The sequence below is a fragment of the Camellia sinensis genome, chromosome 1 (genome assembly GCF_055761805.1).
Source record: "Camellia sinensis isolate YWXY chromosome 1, ASM5576180v1, whole genome shotgun sequence".
Classification (NCBI taxonomy): domain Eukaryota; kingdom Viridiplantae; phylum Streptophyta; class Magnoliopsida; order Ericales; family Theaceae; genus Camellia; species Camellia sinensis.
In genome coordinates this window covers 217,595,024-217,607,488 of record NC_138961.1, presented here as the reverse complement: position 1 = coordinate 217,607,488, position 12,465 = coordinate 217,595,024, and positions in this window count along the sequence as shown.

Here is a 12,465-nt window from a genome sequence, read left to right as displayed (position 1 = left end):
CTGGATTGCCAGTCGATATCCCTTCTCTAACTCGCGTCTTCTACAACTTCTCCCCGTCTCTCCTTGTCTCCTTTGCCTCTTGTAAGTTTTCTTCTCCTCTTTGTAATCCTATTTTCCGTGTTTGTTTTAGATTTGGCATACCCTTGAGTCCTCACTAGAAATGGCTAAGCACTTGAAAGACCTCCTTTCCGAGGGTCGTATTTCGGGGTTCCGACGACATTTTTCTATCCCTGATGATGTCCACCTATCTCTAGTGACGGATAATACTCTTGATATGGAGAGGGAAGATCAAAATACAATCGTCTTTCTTCTGCTATCCATTGCAGAGGGCGGAGTCCGTTTTCCCCTACACCTATTCCTTAGGGCCGTCCTCCGCCATTAGGGTCTGATTCCTTCCCAACCTAATGTGAATTTTTTTCGAATCATCATGGGAATCGCAGAGTTGAACCGGCACCTTAGGATCAACCTTGGCATTCCGGCCATTCGACACTGCTATGCTTTAGCCAAATCCTCCGGTCGGCTCGGGCGCTACTTTCTCAGGGCCAAGGACACTAACCACCACTTAGTAACCATGCTTGCCAGCTCTGGCAAACGAGTTGATGATGTGATGGTCAATGTTCGAGGCAACTGCGAATTCAGCGAAGGCGAAGATCGCCTAGACCCTATACCCAGACGGAGAGGTGAACCAGGTTGTCGTGTAACTCCTCGTGTTCATTGATCTTTCTTTTACTCAGCTTTTTCTCCCAGTCTAATCCTTTGTTTATGCAGGCAACAAGTTGAAGAAGATTTTGACTTCGGCCGACGAGGCAGTCCTTGCGGAAATTAAGACTGCACTCAAGTATTTTGGCCGCCCAAACGTACAGAAGCAAGGGAGAGCCACCTATATACTCCTGTGATACGAGCCTACTTATACTACGTTCTCGGTCGTGGATGACATTCCGATCCCTACAGGCGAACAACATCTTACGGCTCTTGTCTTTCCCAGCTTCAAGACCCTTTGACAAATTGGTTTTGAAGCATCTGATTCGGAGCGAGACGTAGAACCGGTGGTCGAGGTAGTTGCCGATCCAACGAGAGAGTTCGTTGCGAAGGCCAAAGAGCTCGACGAGGCTCTAAACTCAGCGTTTGAAGCAGCCGGTCTTAACCAGCCTAACTCACCATCCACTTCGAGTCGGGGGGAGTTTCCCTTTGGAGATATTTTTACTGGTTTAGAAGATCTGCCCGGCTTCTATTTCGAGGGTATGGCGAAGGAATCTCTTTCTCAACTGGCACGAAAAAAGAACACTGAGCGTTTGGCCGCTCGTTAGAAGGCCGAGGTCGTTACTTCCAAAGCTGCCCTCCCTGAATCATCCGAGTTGGTTGTGGTTGTTGAAACGGTTCAAATTGTTTCTGTCGAGATGAAACGGTCAGTTGAATGTTTGACTCCAGAGGCCGATAAAGGTAGGGAAAAACAACCCGCCGATTTTGAGGCCGTCTCTGAAGAAATCCCAGCCAAAAAACGGCCGCGCTTGGAGGAGTCGGACGTGGTTGTTCCTTTTGTGGTTCAACCGAAGATAAAAAATGTGCTGATCTCCTCTGACGCATCAGCTTTGAAAGACCTAGTAGTGGCGTTGAGCCTGGCTTCATCGGTCTCGTTGTCGACTGACAAGGTGGCTTTCCACTCGGAGCCGGATGTGTTAATAATTGCATTGGCCGCTCAGACAGCTCTTCTGGTATGTATCTTGATCTTATCTTTTGCGTTTCCGCATATATTTGTTTTGGTTTTAACATTCTATTTTATAGACAGTTGACAGGATAGCCGGGATAGGGCGGCGTCAGCACGACGCCGTCGAAGAAATAGGTCACTTAAGATTGGAGGTGGAGGGCGAAAGGAGTAGGGCCAACTTTGAGACAGCAAGGGCGACGATGGAGAGTGCAATAGCGGAGGCCGAAATGGAGAGAGCGAAAAATGCTGAAGAGCAGAGATTGGTCGCCGAGCAGAGGAAAAGCGCGAGCGATGAAGCGCTCAAGTCAACCCAAGAGTTGATTGCCAGGCTGGAGAACGAATTAGAGGAATTGAAGAAGGCAAAAGAAAAAGCCAACTCCGAGACTTCCACGGCGTTCGAGGCCGGGCAAGACGCCGCCCTTGAAAGCTATGCGGAGGAAGCTCCTAAATTTGAAAACTGAGGATTCAAGCACAGCTGGCTTAAAGTCCTTGCTGCTGCAAATGTGACATTGGGAATGCCAATTCCATATGAGCAAGTGGACATCGAGCCGCTGGAGTCTGACCCCGAGGACCCTGAGGATTGATTTAGGACGCCACACTGGTTTTTTTTGCCTAGGATTTTCAATGTATTTTCTTCTTTTTTATTTTATTTTATTTTATTTTTGCTAAGGTGATCTTTATGTATAAAGTGATACTTTGTCTGTATTCAGTTTATCAATGAAATTGTCCCTTGTTTTGTGTTATTCATGTACTTAATTAAATGAATAGACAATTACTCTATAAATGAATAGACAATTATTCTATTAAAAAGACGGATGATTCAAAAGTTGGGAGATATTCATGATTCAGATTTAAGGAATCTACCCTTGCCTTAGATATGAACTGGACCGCCGAATGAGTCCAGTTCGCTAAATGGTTGAGGTACAATCCTTTCGGCATAAATCTGCCATTGCCCCAGCCAGTGCATGAGCTTCATCAGCCGAATAGAACACGCTCATGGAATGGCTGTGGCATAAATTGATCGGCATTGGGTTTAAATACTTGGCCGATCAGATTAATAAATCTGCTCTTGCCCCAACTAGTGCATGAGCTTCATCAGCCGAATAGAACACGTTCATGGAATGGCTGTGGCATCAATCGATTGGCATTGGGTTTAAATACTTAGCCAATCAGATTAATAAATTTGCCCTTACCCCAGCCAGTGTATGAGCTTCATCAGCCGAATAGAACACGTTCATGGAATGGCTGTGGCATAAATCGATCGGCGTTGGGTTTAAATACTTGGCCGATCAGATTAATAAATCTGCCCTTGCCCCAGCTAGTGCATGAGCTTCATCAACCGAATAAGATGCGTTCATGGAATGAATCCTTTCGGCTTAAGAGCTTAAGGCCAAGGGATTTGGCCGACCCGAGCAGAGCCATTGATTGTTTGAATTAGGGGATTTGCCCTGGTCAGGGGTGAAGCTAGAAAGCCAACAGTCGGCAGTTTACGGAATGCGTGCATTAATGAGGTCACCTCGGGAACGCGGTGCACCCGTGAATTATTTAGAGAGGGGGTTGTGCCCAAGCAAAACTCAACCCTGTATGAAGAACTAAACAAAACTCAATCCTGCAATGAAGAGTGAATGTCTAGCAGATTATTTTTCAATAGCAAAGGCGAAAGCAAGACACTGGCGAAGCTGGAGTCAATGAATCGAGGTGGCGAACTTCCCCGAACGGGGCCTAGAGCATCTGCTGAGCATGAGAGGCATTATTCTCCTCGTAGACGAAGCAGGTCACCTAGAAGGGAGAAACGCCAACGGGATAGTTCCCTTCGTCTGCGCAGCGAAGCCAGTGGGCCACCATGCCCATTGACCTTTGCAGTTTTTGTCGACAACAGACTGATGACGGAGGCGGATTCAATCATCCAAGATCCAAATGTGGCAGTAGAATTTTCCCGACAGATTTTTTCGCCAGAAGTTCAGCAGCCGATGGTTGGTTGACGAGACTTCGAAGTGTTCCGAGAGGGCATTCATGGGGCAGTGAAGGGGCTGTACACCTCCTACAAAATTGATATGCATCTTCGTGCTGCTCGACGGGAGATAGAGCAGAGAGATAAACGCATTCGAAGCCTAGAAGCTCGCGCGGAGAAGGCCGAGCGTGAGCTGAGAAAGGTCAAGACTGGTGGGGAGCAGTAGGCCGGAAAGTCTAACCTGATCGTGGAAGAAAGGGTGACATAACGGCTAATAGGTCATGCGATTGCCGATCGGGATACGGCTAGCATGTTTGCGATTGAGTCTGCCAAGGGTAGGGCTTACGAAAAAGGCTTCCATGAAGGCCAGAAGGTCGGAATTGAAAAAACCAGGGAAAAACTTGCCGAGAAGGTCTGCTGATGCGAAAATCGGGGATTTCGGCATGGGTGGATCGAGGCACTGAAGGCCGCAGAAACCCTCCATGCAGCAGGTGTTTAGTCGACTTCACCGTTATATCATCGCCACAATCTTCCCTTCGACGCGTACGAGATAGAGAAGAGTGACGATGAGGGTGGCACCGCATAAACTTTTATTGTAAAAATAAATACATTCTGTATTTATTTATTGTTTAATTAATAATGTATTTGAAAGTAGTTTAATGATGACATATATTTGTCAGAATGTTTTTGTTGTTGTACCAACTATTTTATGAGTGGATTTAATCATGATATTATGATCTTTTTATTCCAACTATGATGGTATGAAATTATACTTGTTTGATAAAAAGACCATGACCATGAAACTATATTTAGTTGGCCGAAACGTAAATTGCGCAAGGTGCCACGAATTAGGCCAAAATATATGGATACGGCTCTAGAAATTTGACACCTCATTCGGCCCAGGCTCGACGGCGTCATGCGCCAATGAGGCTCCGAATCCGGAGTCTTCATTTGGCCAATCGTGACATCCATGAAGGGCGCTCCGAATCTGGAGTCTTTAACGGCCTAAAGACGTCATGCACCGATGGGGATCTGAATTCGAAGGCTTTATCGGCCCAAAGGTGTCATGCACCCATGGGGCTCCGAATCCAGAGGATTCATTTGGCTAATCGTGACATCCACGAAGGGCACTCCGAATCCAGAGTCTTAATCGGCCCAAAGTTGTCATGCACCAATGGGGTTCCGAATCCGGAGTCTTTAATTGGCCCGAAGACGTCATGCGCCGATGGGGCTCCGAATCCAGAGGCTTTAATTGGCCCAAAGGTGTCATGCACCAATGGGGCTCCGAATCTGAGGCTTCATTTGGCCCAAAGGTATCATGCACCCATGCGGCTCTGAATCTGAAGGCTTCATTTGGCCAATCGTGACATCCACGAAGGGCGTTCCGAATCCGGAGTCTTAATCGGCCCAAAGGTGGCATGCACGAATGGGGCTCTAAATCCGGAGTCTTTAATTGGCCCAAAGGTGTCATGCACCAATGGGGCTCCGAATCCGGAGGCTTCATTTGTCCAATCGTGATATCCATGAAGGGTGCTCCGAATCCGGAGGCTTTATCAGCCCAAAGACGTCATGCGCTGATGGGGCTCCAAATCCGGAGACTTTATTTGGCCAATCGTGATATCCATAAAGGGCGCTCCGAATCTGAAGGCTTTATCGGCCCAAAGACATCATGCGCCGATGGGGATCCGAATCCGGAGACTTTATTTGGCCAATCATGATATCCACGAAGGGCGCTTCGAATCTAGAGGCTTTAGGGGCCCAAAGACGTCATGCGCCAATGGGGCTCCGAATCCGGAGACTTTATTTGGCCAATCGTGATATCCACGAAGGGCGCTCCGAATCCGAAGGCTTTAATCGGAACACCTTTGAACTGGATTGCACAATGAATAAACAAAGATCTTTGCATTACAAGAGTGGAGCATGTACACGTTGAACCATTCAGAACTAGTATCATTCCCCACAAGTCGGGTTTAATGATAAAATTTTCGTAAGTGCGTTGAGTTCCAAGGCTGTGGCAGACTCCTTCCAGACATGTCCTTAAGCCGATACGCCCCTACCCCTGCGATTGAATCGACCTGATAAGGGCCGTCCCAGTTAGGGCCCAATTTTCCATCAGCCGATTTCCTGGCCGCCGAAAGTACTTTCTTCAGGACCAACTCTCCTAGTGTGTAGCGGCACAGCTAAACACGTCGATTGTACGACTTGGCAAGCTGTTGCTGGTATCGTGCCATGGAAGCAAGGGCACGGTCTCTTCGTTCTTCGATCAGAATCAAATCCAAAGCCAGCATCATGTCGTTTCGGCCCATATCAAAAACTTGAGATTTCAGGGTTGGATGACCGATCTCCAGGGGTATGATCGCTTGGGTTTCAAAGCATAGAGCAAACGACGTTTGACCAGTGGATCGCCTCGGCGTAGTTCGATGTGCCCACAATACACTCGGTAATTCTTCGACCCATTACCCTTTGCTTTCTCCAGCCTCTTCTTGATGCCGTCCAAGATGGATTTGTTAGAGGCTTCGGTTTAACCATTGCTTTGGGGGTAAGCCGGCGTGGAGAAGTAAGGTCGGATACCATACTTGTTGCACAGCTTCCGATAGACGCCACAATCAAACTGGGTGTCGTTGTCTGAGATAAGAGCTTTTGGAATGCCGAATCGCGTTATGATATTTCTCCACACAAAGCACTTGACATCAGCATCTCGAATGTGCGTTAATGCCTCCGCTTTGACCCATTTTGTGAAGTAGTCTGTGGCGACGATCAAGTATCGCTTGTTCCTTGGGGCCCTTGGCAACGGTCCTATGATATCAAGCCCCCACTAGGCAAACGGCTAGGGACTAGTGATAGAGCTCAACTCTTCAGCAGGCAGATGGGTTAACGGGGAGAACTTCTGTCATTGTTCATGTTTTTTCACATAGCATTCGGCATCAGATCTCATTGTCGACCAATAATACCCGTGTTATAGCTCTATGGGCCAGAGAGCGCCTGCCAGAATGGGCACCACAACTGCCTTCATGTATTTAAGCAAGAAGCTCTTCGATTTTGTCAGGGTGCACACATTCCAAATATGGACTAGAGAGGGATTTTTTATAAAGCCTTCCTTACGGATCCAAGTAGTATCGCAGGGCTTTATTTCGCAGCTTGTGCGCTTCTTTCTTATCCTCTGGGAGCTGTTCGGAAGACAGGAATACAGCAATGTGATCTATCCAACTCGGTCCAGATTCTATAACATTGACCTGAACTTCCTCCGAAGGGCCGATGCTCGGCTCCGGGATGAAACCTACTTCGATGGTCCGTTTAATCTCTGAGTTAATGGCAGAGGCTAGGCAGGCAAGGGCATCTGCATCTGTGTTCTGATCACATGTTATCTGGTTCAATTCATGATGGTCAAATTTTGCCAGCAAGGAGTTGGCCGTTTTCATGTAAGCCGCCATACGGTCGTTTCTTACCGCGTACTCCCTCTTTAGCTGATTGATCACCAGTTTTGAATTGCAAAATACAAGCAAGCGCCGAGCACCCAGAAGATGTGCATTCCGCAAACCAGCTAGAAGGGCTTCGTATTCGGCTTCGTTATTTGATGCTTCGAAGCTGAGCTTGATGGCCTGCTCAATTATTGCGCCGTCGGGAGCCATGATCACAACTCCTGCTCTGCTGCCCCGCTGATTGGATGATCCATCACAGTACAACTGCCAGATGTCCCCAACATAAATTCTCCAGTTCGGCTCCGGTCGAATTTCATCAGACTTGAAATCGACAAGACCCCCAGTGAATTCGACAACAAAGTCGGCTAGCACCTGTCCCTTGATTGAGGTTCTAGGTAGAAACTGAATGTCGTACTGGCCGAGTTCAAGAGCCCACTTTGAAACATGTCCTGATGCTTCTGCATTTCGTAGTACTGATCGGAGGGGATAATCTGTTAGCACCCCCATGCTATGTGCTTGGAAGTAATGCATCAGTTTTCTTACCGCCATGACTAGGGCTAGGATGAGTTTTTCCAGCGGAAGGTAGCGTGTTTTGGCGTTAACCATTTCCTTGCTCACATAATACACTGGCCGCTGCTTCCCCAGCTCTTCCTTTATCAGTACGGCGCTGACGGCCCTATCGGAAACTACCAGATACAAAATGAGCGGGTCACTAGCAGCAGGTGTTGTCAAGAGTGGTACTGAGCAGAGGTAAGTCTTGAGGCTGTTGAAAACGGCTTCGCATTCGGCGGACCATTCAAAAGCCTTGCCCTGCCGTAGTGTATGGAAGAATTGTCGGCAGCGATCTGTAGACCGACTGATGAACCTATTGAGTGCGGCGGCCATCCCCATCAACTTTTGAACCTCTTTTATTGAACGAGGGGAGCTGAGTTCCAAGATTGCTGTGATTTGCCTCGGGTTGGCCTCGATTCCCCGGTGGTTGACAATGTAACCTAAGAACTTGCAGGAGCCGATCCCAAACGCACATTTGGAAGCATTCAGCTTCATTTTGTATTTGCGTAAGATGCCGAACGTCTCTTCTAGATCGGCTAGATGGGTTTTCTCTTCTCTGGACTTGAATACCATGTCATCAATGTACACTTCTATAGTATGGCCGAGTTGCTCCTTGAACATAGCCGTGACTAGTCTTTGGTAAGTTGCCCCTGCATTCTTCAGCCCAAAAGGCATAACCTTATAGCAGTAGGTTCCTCTTGGGGTGAGGAATGCAGTTTTTTCTTGGTCCTCAGGATGCATGGCGATCTGATGGTAGCCTCTGTAAGCATCGAGGAAGCTCATGCGCTGATGGCGTGTCGTCGCATCTACAAGTTGGTCAATTCTGGGTAGGGGAAAACAATCCTTGGGGCAAGCTTTGTTTAGGTCTGTGAAATCGACGCACACTCGCCAAGTCTCATTTTTCTTCTTCACAACCACTGTATTAGAGAGCCATGTAGAGTAGGTCACTTCCCTGATTTCCCCGGCATCATGCAGCCTGTCAACCTCCTCAACAACGGCGACAGTGTGCTCTGCGGCTGACCGCCGACTTTTTTGAATAATCGGCTTGCATTTACGGTCAACAATCAAACGGTGCTGTGAAACGGACGGATCTGTACCCGGCATCTCGTATGGAGTCCACGCAAAGATGTCAAGGTTGCTGAGTAGGAAAAAGATTAGTTGCTGTCTGTCGGCTTGACTCAGGGAGGCGCCGACTATGAAGAACTTCTCTGGGCTTCCGTCAATTTCAACTCGGTCTAGGCTTTCTGTGGCCTTTTCACTTGGAAGCCGCCCAATATCGTCGAGGCTCTCCTGATCCGGCACCTTAATGGAATTTACTTGCAACTTCTTTGCCGTCTTTCCAACGATGAGATAACATGCTTGTGCTACTTTCTAGGAGCCGCGAATTTGCTCAATGCCGCGTTTCGTCGGGAAGCGTAGCAGCTAATGATACGTACTCGGCATGGCCTGCATGGTATGTAACCAAGTTCGCCCCATAATGAGATTATACAGCGATGGCAGCTTGACGACCAAGAATTCTATATCCACTGTTCGGGAGCCCGCTCGAACAGGTATTGTGATTTTCCCTAACGGGTACTTTGGATTGGCGTTGAAGCCAGATAGTGGATAAGGAGTCAGAGAGAGATCTGATTCGGAGAAGCCGAGTTTGGTGAATGTCTTGTAGTATAAGACCTCCGATGTGCTCCCCGGATCAATGAGTATGCGCTCAACTGTGAATCGGTTTACGCGTAACTCAATTACCAAGGGATTAATGTGGGGCAGTGTCACTCCAGCCAAATCTGAATCATCAAAAGTAATGCCTGTGGCTTCATGGAGCCATTTAGTCAGAGTGAGTTGATTTTGAAAGTAAGGATTCAACTGAATCGTATGCATCGCCGATGACATTGACAGACTGTATATCATGTGGATCACGTCGAGCGGCGGTGAATCTTGTCTTAAGACTATTGCTTTGGTTGGGTTACTTTTTCGAACATACTGTTGTAGGCGGCCATCTTGTACCAATTCCTCCAAGTGATCCTTCAGTGCATAACAACTCTCAATATCATGGCCATGGTCCTTGTGATACTCACACCGTCTATCCCGTCTTCTCATGTCGGGAGGTCTTACCATTTTCGACGGCCACTTGAAGAACGGAAGGTGTTGGGTTTTGGACATAACCACACTAATCGGCTCTGTCAACTCCGTATATTTCTTGTCAGCGTACCTCATGCGCCTGCTCTCAACTTGCAGTTGTTCACTTTCTCGGGGGGAGCAGTGGCCGCTTGATCGGCAGGAATCTCGTCTCTTGTCCCTTTTGGCCCGATGCCGTGGTTCCGGGCTCTGAGGTGGTACAGAATTTATTGCCTGAGCAATTGCAGGGGCTGTCTTGTTGGCCGTGTTTCCGACTTTAACCAGCAAAGCGTCATCTTCTACTTTGCAGTATTCTTCGACTTTCTTCATCAACGACCAGACCGTTTTGGGGGGTCTTCTAGTCAAAGAACTGCGGAGAGCATTGTCAGGATGCAAACCCATTTTGAAGGTGGTGATGGCCATAGAGTCGTTGCAAGCGTCATCAACAAGATTAAAGCACTCCCAATAGCTCGCCGAATACGCTCTTAATGTTTCTCCTGGCTGGATCTGCATTGCCCAGAGAGAGTCGGCTTGTTTTGGCTGGACCTCGTTGGTGATGAATCTGGCCCTAAAAGATTTCTATAATTGGTGGAAGCTTTTGATCGAAGTCGGCTTCAGTTTATAATACCACCTGACAGCCAATGGTCCCAAACTGCTGGGAAATATTTGGCACATAAGGGCCTCATCGTCTGCATGCAATGTCATGGCTTGCTTGTAGTGACAGATATGATCGGTGGGGTCTGATTTTCCATCATAGAGAGTGAACGACGGAGCTTTGAACTTTTTGGGCAGAACCGCCTTGGCGATCTGTCGTACAAAGGGATCATGCTGGTCTTCTTCATCTGAACCGTTTCTTCTGCGCTTATGCCTTATACGAGGACTCTCTTCAGAGGAATTGGAAGTTTGAGATCGTCCCTTCTTCTAGGCTCCAAGGATAATGAGTTGGAGTCACTATCAGTGTCTTGTTGTCGGGCTCGAGATCGTCGACCACCTGCCCTCACAGATCGTTTCGGATCTTGGCGTATAGCTTGTTTGGACTTCGCCACTTCCAAGGCCAAATCCTGATGGAGACGTTTGTTCTCAGCGATCATGTTTTCCAACCTCTGTTTGTTTTGCTTTGCTTGTTCCATGATCGCTTGCATTGCCTCATGCTCTGGAGTCGAGGGTGAGGTGAAGTTCAAAGCGCGTCTTGCGGGGATAGTCTCCGGTCCAAGCATGTTTATTGGAGTGAGGTCGACTTTCTGCGTGGTTTCATCAGTGACTATAGGAGGGTCTTCTGTTACGCTCGCCATGGATGTGTTTGAGTATTCCCACAGACGGCGCCAATTGTGGAGAGGTGGTTTGGAAATACTCTTCTAATCCTGGGGGACGCTAGTGATCCTCTGTTAGTCACCTGAAAAGGAATAAACACGCCGGTCGGGGGTGCCGGAATTAGCACTCCGATGGTCAAGTTAGTCTGCACTAAGGATTACTTGTATTCTAAGTTAAGCACAATAGTTCTCACATACCTTTCTTCATCTGTTGTTCCTTTATTTATACTCATTTCCTGGACCTCGGGGCCTGGCCCATGTTTCACTCATTATCCGCTTATTTACTCGGCTCCATAATATATAGATACTCGGCCTACCTATTCTATTTTCGCTTCCTGATCGTGCATGATGGGGCCGAGTAATATCTATCTCCCAGAGTGTACGCTTCTGATTCTGCCATTTATTCGGCTCCTACAAAAACTATTGTTTTAAGAAATGAATTGTTTTTGGCGAAACAAGATCATTTTGATTTGTTTTGGGTAAATACATTGGTAAGTCCGAATAGGGGTTGTAGTTTGATGTTTGTTAAGCTGGCCTGAGTGTCTAGAGTGAAAGACCGAAAACAAGCACGGAGGAGGTACTACTGCCCTTCCGGTGAGAGACTGGTAAAGGGAGGATTTGGTAGTGCTCGATATGCTTACTTGCAAACACCAGCCTAAGGATTACCTGAGTCGTATTTACCACCTTGGAATTTTATTGAAATTGTTGGATTAATGTATTTTTAAATTGACATTGTGCACAAGATTTTCAAAAGATGAGAAAAATATTTTGAGCATGACATGGTATATGCCTTCATCTCATAAGAGTGTATAAAATGTATTTGATGCTTTGTTAGATGTCATTATGAATTGTTTAATTATTTGATTCAATTGACAATGAGATAATTGAATGAATTGAAAATGATGTCCTATTACTATTGAAGCATGTTTATTTATTTAAGTTAACTAGTTGTGGTTAATTAAATATATTGGATTTAAGAGATGATGTAATAGAATTGTATGGTTTTGAAATGGTATGATTTCAAGTATATGTATGACTATCTTTGTACCCGCATATCTTCTAACGTTATAATATGAGATTGTTTGGTGAGCTAGTGGTTGCTCACCCCTTACCTGTACATGTGTGCAAGGAGTGTTTTCAGATTTGAGGATCAAATAGCTTGGCATGGTTATAAAGTGGTGATGAGTTGTAGTGCTTTTAATTGTTTCTTTGGTTGAGCCCTATACTTGTAAAAAGGCATGAGAGAAAAGCATATTGGCTAGTGATTGTGGGGCCTCAATTCTTGACTGGAGGGGACACCAAAGGCCTCTGCCCTTCTATCCCTTGGATAGATAGAGAGGGAGGGAGGGCAGAGCTTTTGGTTTTTTCATGTATGTAAATGTCTTTGTTGTACAACGAGAGGGAACATGTGTATTTAAT